The sequence below is a fragment of the Salmo trutta genome, unplaced genomic scaffold (genome assembly GCF_901001165.1).
Source record: "Salmo trutta unplaced genomic scaffold, fSalTru1.1, whole genome shotgun sequence".
NCBI lineage: Eukaryota > Metazoa > Chordata > Actinopteri > Salmoniformes > Salmonidae > Salmo > Salmo trutta.
This window is the reverse complement of record NW_021822790.1, coordinates 132501-140000: the sequence shown is the minus strand read 5'-3', so window position 1 is coordinate 140000 and position 7500 is coordinate 132501. Positions and strand designations below refer to the sequence as shown.

Genomic DNA, 7500 nt, shown 5'->3' with positions numbered 1-7500 from the left:
CCTCGTGGACAAAAAGCTTACAGCACCTGGTATTCCCAGGCGGTCTCCCATCCAAGTACTAACCAGGCCCGACCCTGCTTAGCTTCCGAGATCAGACGAGATCGGGCGTACCCAGGCTGGTATGGCCGTAAACGATAAACAATCTCTTGGTACAACATATATAGTCAAAGTGAGTCTGATAAACAGACTGCATTTTGCAGGCAGGAAGCTGCATTTAGTCAATTCATCATTAAATGCTTACTACAAGGCAGTGTTGCTGATGAAATAGTGTAAGAGCACACCCTCGTGGACAAAAAGCTTACAGCACCTGGTATTCCCAGGCGGTCTCCCATCCAAGTACTAACCAGGCCCGACCCTGCTTAGCTTCCGAGATCAGACGAGATCGGGCGTACCCAGGCTGGTATGGCCGTAAACGATAAACAATCTCTTGGTACAACATATATAGTCAAAGTGAGTCTGATAAACAGACTGCATTTTGCAGCAGGAAGCTGCATTTAGTCAATTCATCATTAATGCTTACTACAAGGCAGTGTTGCTGATGAAATAGTGTAAGAGCACACCCTCGTGGACAAAAAGCTTACAGCACCTGGTATTCCCAGGCGGTCTCCCATCCAAGTACTAACCAGGGCCCGACCCTGCTTAGCTTCCGAGATCAGACGAGATCGGGCGTACCCAGGCTGGTATGGCCGTAAACGATAAACAATCTCTTGGTACAACATATATAGTCAAAGTGAGTCTGATAAACAGACTGCATTTTGCAGCAGGAAGCTGCATTTAGTCAATTCATCATTAAATGCTTACTACAAGGCAGTGTTGCTGATGAAATAGTGTAAGAGCACACCCTCGTGGACAAAAAGCTTACAGCACCTGGTATTCCCAGGCGGTCTCCCATCCAAGTACTAACCAGGCCCGACCCTGCTTAGCTTCCGAGATCAGACGAGATCGGGCGTACCCAGGCTGGTATGGCCGTAAACGATAAACAATCTCTTGGTACAACATATATAGTCAAAGTGAGTCTGATAAACAGACTGCATTTTGCAGCAGGAAGCTGCATTTAGTCAATTCATCATTAAATGCTTACTACAAGGCAGTGTTGCTGATGAAATAGTGTAAGAGCACACCCTCGTGGACAAAAGCTTACAGCACCTGGTATTCCCAGGCGGTCTCCCATCCAAGTACTAACCAGGCCCGACCCTGCTTAGCTTCCGAGATCAGACGAGATCGGGCGTACCCAGGCTGGTATGGCCGTAAACGATAAACAATCTCTTGGTACAACATATATAGTCAAAGTGAGTCTGATAAACAGACTGCATTTTGCAGCAGGAAGCTGCATTTAGTCAATTCATCATTAAATGCTTACTACAAGGCAGTGTTGCTGATGAAATAGTGTAAGAGCACACCCTCGTGGACAAAAAGCTTACAGCACCTGGTATTCCCAGGCGGTCTCCCATCCAAGTACTAACCAGGCCCGACCCTGCTTAGCTTCCGAGATCAGACGAGATCGGGCGTACCCAGGCTGGTATGGCCGTAAACGATAAACAATCTCTTGGTACAACATATATAGTCAAAGTGAGTCTGATAAACAGACTGCATTTTGCAGCAGGAAGCTGCATTTAGTCAATTCATCATTAAATGCTTACTACAAGGCAGTGTTGCTGATGAAATAGTGTAAGAGCACACCCTCGTGGACAAAAAGCTTACAGCACCTGGTATTCCCAGGCGGTCTCCCATCCAAGTACTAACCAGGCCCGACCTGCTTAGCTTCCGAGATCAGACGAGATAGGGCGTACCCAGGCTGGTATGGCCGTAAACGATAAACAATCTCTTGGTACAACATATATAGTCAAAGTGAGTCTGATAAACAGACATTGCATTTTCACCAATTAGATAAGCAGCTTGAACTTTGTGTCACTGAAAAAGTAGAAGAAATTACAAACACTGTAGCCATCACTTTATAGCACAGGTAGTTGGATAAAATACAAACTTTATTTCTTTTCATCATTTGAACAGGGTAAGGGAGCACAAAGCACACACAAGCTGCATTCAGCAACAATGTTATTATTTGTCTTATAAATACAAGGCAGATGCTAACTGACAACACACGGAACTTTGATCCTATTAAAAAGGCAGGAAGCTGCATTTAGTCAATTCATCATTAAATGCTTACTACAAGGCAGTGTTGCTGATGAAATAGTGTAAGAGCACACCCTCGTGGACAAAAAGCTTACAGCACCTGGTATTCCCAGGCGGTCTCCCATCCAAGTACTAACCAGGCCCGACCCTGCTTAGCTTCCGAGATCAGACGAGATCAGGGCGTACCCAGGCTGGTATGGCCGTAAACGATAAACAATCTCTTGGTACAACATATATAGTCAAAGTGAGTCTGATAAACAGACTGCATTTTGCAGCAGGAAGCTGCATTTAGTCAATTCATCATTAATGCTTACTACAAGGCAGTGTTGCTGATGAAATAGTGTAAGAGCACACCCTCGTGGACAAAAAGCTTACAGCACCTGGTATTCCCAGGCGGTCTCTCCCATCCAAGTACTAACCAGGGCCCGACCTGCTTAGCTTCCGAGATCAGACGAGATAGGGCGTACCCAGGCTGGTATGGCCGTAAACGATAAACAATCCTCTTGGTACAACACTATATAGTCAAAGTGAGTCTGATAAACAGACATTGCATTTTTCACCAATTAGATAAGCAGCTTGAACTTTGTGTCACTGAAAAAGCAGAAGAAATTACAAACACTGTAGCCATCCCTTTATAGCACAGGTAGTTGGATAAAATACAAACTTTATTTCTTTTCATCATTTGAACAGGGTAAGGGAGCACAAAGCACACACAAGCTGCATTCAGCAACAATATTATTATTTGTCTTATAAATACAAGGCAGATGCTAACTGACAACACACGGAACTTTGATCCTATTAAAAAGGCAGGAAGCTGCATTTAGTCAATTCATCATTAAATGCTTACTACAAGGCAGTGTTGCTGATGAAATAGTGTAAGAGCACACCCTCGTGGACAAAAAGCTTACAGCACCTGGTATTCCCAGGCGGTCTCCCATCCAAGTACTAACCAGGCCCGACCCTGCTTAGCTTCCGAGATCAGACGAGATCGGGCGTACCCAGGCTGGTATGGCCGTAAACGATAAACAATCTCTTGGTACAACATATATAGTCAAAGTGAGTCTGATAAACAGACTGCATTTTGCAGCAGGAAGCTGCATTTAGTCAATTCATCATTAAATGCTTACTACAAGGCAGTGTTGCTGATGAAATAGTGTAAGAGCACACCCTCGTGGACAAAAAGCTTACAGCACCTGGTATTCCCAGGCGGTCTCCCATCCAAGTACTAACCAGGCCCGACCCTGCTTAGCTTCCGAGATCAGACGAGATCGGGCGTACCCAGGCTGGTATGGCCGTAAACGATAAACAATCTCTTGGTACAACATATATAGTCAAAGTGAGTCTGATAAACAGACTGCATTTTGCAGCAGGAAGCTGCATTTAGTCAATTCATCATTAAATGCTTACTACAAGGCAGTGTTGCTGATGAAATAGTGTAAGAGCACACCCTCGTGGACAAAAAGCTTACAGCACCTGGTATTCCCAGGCGGTCTCCCATCCAAGTACTAACCAGGCCCGACCCTGCTTAGCTTCCGAGATCAGACGAGATCGGGCGTACCCAGGCTGGTATGGCCGTAAACGATAAACAATCTCTTGGTACAACATATATAGTCAAAGTGAGTCTGATAAACAGACTGCATTTTGCAGCAGGAAGCTGCATTTAGTCAATTCATCATTAAATGCTTACTACAAGGCAGTGTTGCTGATGAAATAGTGTAAGAGCACACCCTCGTGGACAAAAAGCTTACAGCACCTGGTATTCCCAGGCGGTCTCCCATCCAAGTACTAACCAGGCCCGACCCTGCTTAGCTTCCGAGATCAGACGAGATCAGGCGTACCCAGGCTGGTATGGCCGTAAACGATAAACAATCTCTTGGTACAACATATATAGTCAAAGTGAGTCTGATAAACAGACATTGCATTTTCACCAATTAGATAAGCAGCTTGAACTTTGTGTCACTGAAAAAGTAGAAGAAATTACAAACACTGTAGCCATCACTTTATAGCACAGGTAGTTGGATAAAATACAAACTTTATTTCTTTTCATCATTTGAACAGGGTAAGGGAGCACAAAGCACACACAAGCTGCATTCAGCAACAATATTATTATTTGTCTTATAAATACAAGGCAGATGCTAACTGACAACACACGGAACTTTGATCCTATTAAAAAGGCAGGAAGCTGCATTTAGTCAATTCATCATTAAATGCTTACTACAAGGCAGTGTTGCTGATGAAATAGTGTAAGAGCACACCCTCGTGGACAAAAAGCTTACAGCACCTGGTATTCCCAGGCGGTCTCCCATCCAAGTACTAACCAGGCCCGACCCTGCTTAGCTTCCGAGATCAGACGAGATCAGGCGTACCCAGGCTGGTATGGCCGTAAACGATAAACAATCTCTTGGTACAACATATATAGTCAAAGTGAGTCTGATAAACAGACATTGCATTTTCACCAATTAGATAAGCAGCTTGAACTTTGTGTCACTGAAAAAGTAGAAGAAATTACAAACACTGTAGCCATCACTTTATAGCACAGGTAGTTGGATAAAATACAAACTTTATTTCTTTTCATCATTTGAACAGGGTAAGGGAGCACAAAGCACACACAAGCTGCATTCAGCAACAATATTATTATTTGTCTTATAAATACAAGGCAGATGCTAACTGACAACACACGGAACTTTGATCCTATTAAAAAGGCAGGAAGCTGCATTTAGTCAATTCATCATTAAATGCTTACTACAAGGCAGTGTTGCTGATGAAATAGTGTAAGAGCACACCCTCGTGGACAAAAAGCTTACAGCACCTGGTATTCCCAGGCGGTCTCCCATCCAAGTACTAACCAGGCCCGACCCTGCTTAGCTTCCGAGATCAGACGAGATCAGGCGTACCCAGGCTGGTATGGCCGTAAACGATAAACAATCTCTTGGTACAACATATATAGTCAAAGTGAGTCTGATAAACAGACATTGCATTTTCACCAATTAGATAAGCAGCTTGAACTTTGTGTCACTGAAAAAGTAGAAGAAATTACAAACACTGTAGCCATCACTTTATAGCACAGGTAGTTGGATAAAATACAAACTTTATTTCTTTTCATCATTTGAACAGGGTAAGGGAGCACAAAGCACACACAAGCTGCATTCAGCAACAATATTATTATTTGTCTTATAAATACAAGGCAGATGCTAACTGACAACACACGGAACTTTGATCCTATTAAAAAGGCAGGAAGCTGCATTTAGTCAATTCATCATTAAATGCTTACTACAAGGCAGTGTTGCTGATGAAATAGTGTAAGAGCACACCCTCGTGGACAAAAAGCTTACAGCACCTGGTATTCCCAGGCGGTCTCCCATCCAAGTACTAACCAGGCCCGACCCTGCTTAGCTTCCGAGATCAGACGAGATCGGCGTACCCAGGCTGGTATGGCCGTAAACGATAAACAATCTCTTGGTACAACATATATAGTCAAAGTGAGTCTGATAAACAGACATTGCATTTTCACCAATTAGATAAGCAGCTTGAACTTTGTGTCACTGAAAAAGTAGAAGAAATTACAAACACTGTAGCCATCACTTTATAGCACAGGTAGTTGGATAAAATACAAACTTTATTTCTTTTCATCATTTGAACAGGGTAAGGGAGCACAAAGCACACACAAGCTGCATTCAGCAACAATATTATTATTTGTCTTATAAATACAAGGCAGATGCTAACTGACAACACACGGAACTTTGATCCTATTAAAAAGGCAGGAAGCTGCATTTAGTCAATTCATCATTAAATGCTTACTACAAGGCAGTGTTGCTGATGAAATAGTGTAAGAGCACACCCTCGTGGACAAAAAGCTTACAGCACCTGGTATTCCCAGGCGGTCTCCCATCCAAGTACTAACCAGGCCCGACCCTGCTTAGCTTCCGAGATCAGACGAGATCGGGCGTACCCAGGCTGGTATGGCCGTAAACGATAAACAATCTCTTGGTACAACATATATAGTCAAAGTGAGTCTGATAAACAGACATTGCATTTTCACCAATTAGATAAGCAGCTTGAACTTTGTGTCACTGAAAAAGTAGAAGAAATTACAAACACTGTAGCCATCACTTTATAGCACAGGTAGTTGGATAAAATACAAACTTTATTTCTTTTCATCATTTGAACAGGGTAAGGGAGCACAAAGCACACACAAGCTGCATTCAGCAACAATATTATTATTTGTCTTATAAATACAAGGCAGATGCTAACTGACAACACACGGAACTTTGATCCTATTAAAAAGGCAGGAAGCTGCATTTAGTCAATTCATCATTAAATGCTTACTACAAGGCAGTGTTGCTGATGAAATAGTGTAAGAGCACACCCTCGTGGACAAAAAGCTTACAGCACCTGGTATTCCCAGGCGGTCTCCCATCCAAGTACTAACCAGGCCCGACCCTGCTTAGCTTCCGAGATCAGACGAGATCAGGCGTACCCAGGCTGGTATGGCCGTAAACGATAAACAATCTCTTGGTACAACATATATAGTCAAAGTGAGTCTGATAAACAGACATTGCATTTTCACCAATTAGATAAGCAGCTTGAACTTTGTGTCACTGAAAAAGTAGAAGAAATTACAAACACTGTAGCCATCACTTTATAGCACAGGTAGTTGGATAAAATACAAACTTTATTTCTTTTCATCATTTGAACAGGGTAAGGGAGCACAAAGCACACACAAGCTGCATTCAGCAACAATATTATTATTTGTCTTATAAATACAAGGCAGATGCTAACTGACAACACACGGAACTTTGATCCTATTAAAAAGGCAGGAAGCTGCATTTAGTCAATTCATCATTAAATGCTTACTACAATGCAGTGTTGCTGATGAAATAGTGTAAGAGCACACCCTCGTGGACAAAAAGCTTACAGCACCTGGTATTCCCAGGCGGTCTCCCATCCAAGTACTAACCAGGCCCGACCCTGCTTAGCTTCCGAGATCAGACGAGATCGGGCGTACCCAGGCTGGTATGGCCATAAACGATAAACAATCTCTTGGTACAACATATATAGTCAAAGTGAGTCTGATAAACAGACTGCATTTTGCAGCAGGAAGCTGCATTTAGTCAATTCATCATTAAATGCTTACTACAAGGCAGTGTTGCTGATGAAATAGTGTAAGAGCACACCCTCGTGGACAAAAAGCTTACAGCACCTGGTATTCCCAGGCGGTCTCCCATCCAAGTACTAACCAGGCCCGACCCTGCTTAGCTTCCGAGATCAGACGAGATCGGGCGTACCCAGGCTGGTATGGCCGTAAACGATAAACAATCTCTTGGTACAACATATAGTCAAAGTGAGTCTGATAAACAGACTGCATTT

At 43.1% G+C, this 7500-nt stretch overlaps 19 non-coding genes and 1 pseudogene across 19 annotated transcripts; all 20 read right to left on the bottom strand.

The window, feature by feature from the left end:
* Positions 1-14: 14 nt before the first annotated feature.
* Positions 15-133, bottom strand: LOC115184641 (5S ribosomal RNA). The gene has a single exon (XR_003874473.1). It is a non-coding gene; the product is annotated as a 5S ribosomal RNA (ribosomal RNA).
* A 162-nt stretch (positions 134-295) lies between these two features.
* Positions 296-414, bottom strand: LOC115184640 (5S ribosomal RNA). Its single transcript, XR_003874472.1, has one exon. It is a non-coding gene; the product is annotated as a 5S ribosomal RNA (ribosomal RNA).
* A 160-nt stretch (positions 415-574) lies between these two features.
* LOC115184757 (5S ribosomal RNA) lies at positions 575-694 on the bottom strand. The gene has a single exon (XR_003874584.1). It is a non-coding gene; the product is annotated as a 5S ribosomal RNA (ribosomal RNA).
* Positions 695-855: 161 nt separating this feature from the next.
* LOC115184639 (5S ribosomal RNA) lies at positions 856-974 on the bottom strand. The gene has a single exon (XR_003874471.1). It is a non-coding gene; the product is annotated as a 5S ribosomal RNA (ribosomal RNA).
* A 160-nt stretch (positions 975-1134) lies between these two features.
* Positions 1135-1253, bottom strand: LOC115184638 (5S ribosomal RNA). Its single transcript, XR_003874470.1, has one exon. It is a non-coding gene; the product is annotated as a 5S ribosomal RNA (ribosomal RNA).
* Positions 1254-1414: 161 nt separating this feature from the next.
* On the bottom strand, positions 1415-1533 carry LOC115184637 (5S ribosomal RNA). The gene has a single exon (XR_003874469.1). It is a non-coding gene; the product is annotated as a 5S ribosomal RNA (ribosomal RNA).
* A 161-nt stretch (positions 1534-1694) lies between these two features.
* Positions 1695-1812, bottom strand: LOC115184810 (5S ribosomal RNA). Its single transcript, XR_003874636.1, has one exon. It is a non-coding gene; the product is annotated as a 5S ribosomal RNA (ribosomal RNA).
* A 409-nt stretch (positions 1813-2221) lies between these two features.
* LOC115184778 (5S ribosomal RNA) lies at positions 2222-2341 on the bottom strand. The gene has a single exon (XR_003874604.1). It is a non-coding gene; the product is annotated as a 5S ribosomal RNA (ribosomal RNA).
* A 160-nt stretch (positions 2342-2501) lies between these two features.
* On the bottom strand, positions 2502-2622 carry LOC115184859 (uncharacterized; annotated as a pseudogene).
* A 412-nt stretch (positions 2623-3034) lies between these two features.
* LOC115184636 (5S ribosomal RNA) lies at positions 3035-3153 on the bottom strand. Its single transcript, XR_003874468.1, has one exon. It is a non-coding gene; the product is annotated as a 5S ribosomal RNA (ribosomal RNA).
* Positions 3154-3314: 161 nt separating this feature from the next.
* LOC115184635 (5S ribosomal RNA) lies at positions 3315-3433 on the bottom strand. The gene has a single exon (XR_003874467.1). It is a non-coding gene; the product is annotated as a 5S ribosomal RNA (ribosomal RNA).
* Positions 3434-3594: 161 nt separating this feature from the next.
* LOC115184634 (5S ribosomal RNA) lies at positions 3595-3713 on the bottom strand. Its single transcript, XR_003874466.1, has one exon. It is a non-coding gene; the product is annotated as a 5S ribosomal RNA (ribosomal RNA).
* A 161-nt stretch (positions 3714-3874) lies between these two features.
* LOC115184687 (5S ribosomal RNA) lies at positions 3875-3993 on the bottom strand. The gene has a single exon (XR_003874517.1). It is a non-coding gene; the product is annotated as a 5S ribosomal RNA (ribosomal RNA).
* A 409-nt stretch (positions 3994-4402) lies between these two features.
* LOC115184686 (5S ribosomal RNA) lies at positions 4403-4521 on the bottom strand. Its single transcript, XR_003874516.1, has one exon. It is a non-coding gene; the product is annotated as a 5S ribosomal RNA (ribosomal RNA).
* Positions 4522-4930: 409 nt separating this feature from the next.
* LOC115184685 (5S ribosomal RNA) lies at positions 4931-5049 on the bottom strand. Its single transcript, XR_003874515.1, has one exon. It is a non-coding gene; the product is annotated as a 5S ribosomal RNA (ribosomal RNA).
* Positions 5050-5458: 409 nt separating this feature from the next.
* Positions 5459-5576, bottom strand: LOC115184783 (5S ribosomal RNA). The gene has a single exon (XR_003874609.1). It is a non-coding gene; the product is annotated as a 5S ribosomal RNA (ribosomal RNA).
* A 409-nt stretch (positions 5577-5985) lies between these two features.
* Positions 5986-6104, bottom strand: LOC115184633 (5S ribosomal RNA). Its single transcript, XR_003874465.1, has one exon. It is a non-coding gene; the product is annotated as a 5S ribosomal RNA (ribosomal RNA).
* A 409-nt stretch (positions 6105-6513) lies between these two features.
* On the bottom strand, positions 6514-6632 carry LOC115184684 (5S ribosomal RNA). Its single transcript, XR_003874514.1, has one exon. It is a non-coding gene; the product is annotated as a 5S ribosomal RNA (ribosomal RNA).
* Positions 6633-7041: 409 nt separating this feature from the next.
* Positions 7042-7160, bottom strand: LOC115184669 (5S ribosomal RNA). The gene has a single exon (XR_003874499.1). It is a non-coding gene; the product is annotated as a 5S ribosomal RNA (ribosomal RNA).
* Positions 7161-7321: 161 nt separating this feature from the next.
* Positions 7322-7440, bottom strand: LOC115184631 (5S ribosomal RNA). Its single transcript, XR_003874464.1, has one exon. It is a non-coding gene; the product is annotated as a 5S ribosomal RNA (ribosomal RNA).
* Between the last annotated feature and the right edge of the window lie 60 nt (positions 7441-7500).